Consider the following 348-nt stretch of genomic DNA (forward strand, 5'->3'; position numbering starts at 1 on the left):
CAGCACCGGGTATTCCCAGGCGGTCACCCGTCCAAGTACTAACCAAGCCCTGCTCTGCTTAGCATCCGAGATCGGACGAGATCGGGCGCTCCCAGAGCAGTGTGGCCGTAAGCCACTCAGGCGACCCCAAACGGCCCTTTAAAAGATGTTCTACGGCTAATTGACAAAAAACGTATTCTGCCCATAATGTCCAAGGTGCTCCAGAGTCGCTTGGAATCCACAGGCACTGATTCCTGGGTAAACATCCAGAAACCGGGACACCGTTCACGCTGGCAGTCCACAGACAGGAATAGGCACCCGTTCCCGGGTATGGGTACAGCAACAAGGCCACCTTCAGCCGGAGGTCCT

General features: G+C 56.3%; 1 pseudogene; it reads right to left on the reverse strand.

The window, feature by feature from the left end:
• LOC123965088 lies at positions 1-113 on the reverse strand (annotated as a pseudogene; the record flags this gene model as incomplete).
• Between the last annotated feature and the right edge of the window lie 235 nt (positions 114-348).

The sequence above is a fragment of the Micropterus dolomieu genome, unplaced genomic scaffold (assembly GCF_021292245.1).
Source record: "Micropterus dolomieu isolate WLL.071019.BEF.003 ecotype Adirondacks unplaced genomic scaffold, ASM2129224v1 contig_8637, whole genome shotgun sequence".
Lineage (NCBI taxonomy): Eukaryota > Metazoa > Chordata > Actinopteri > Centrarchiformes > Centrarchidae > Micropterus > Micropterus dolomieu.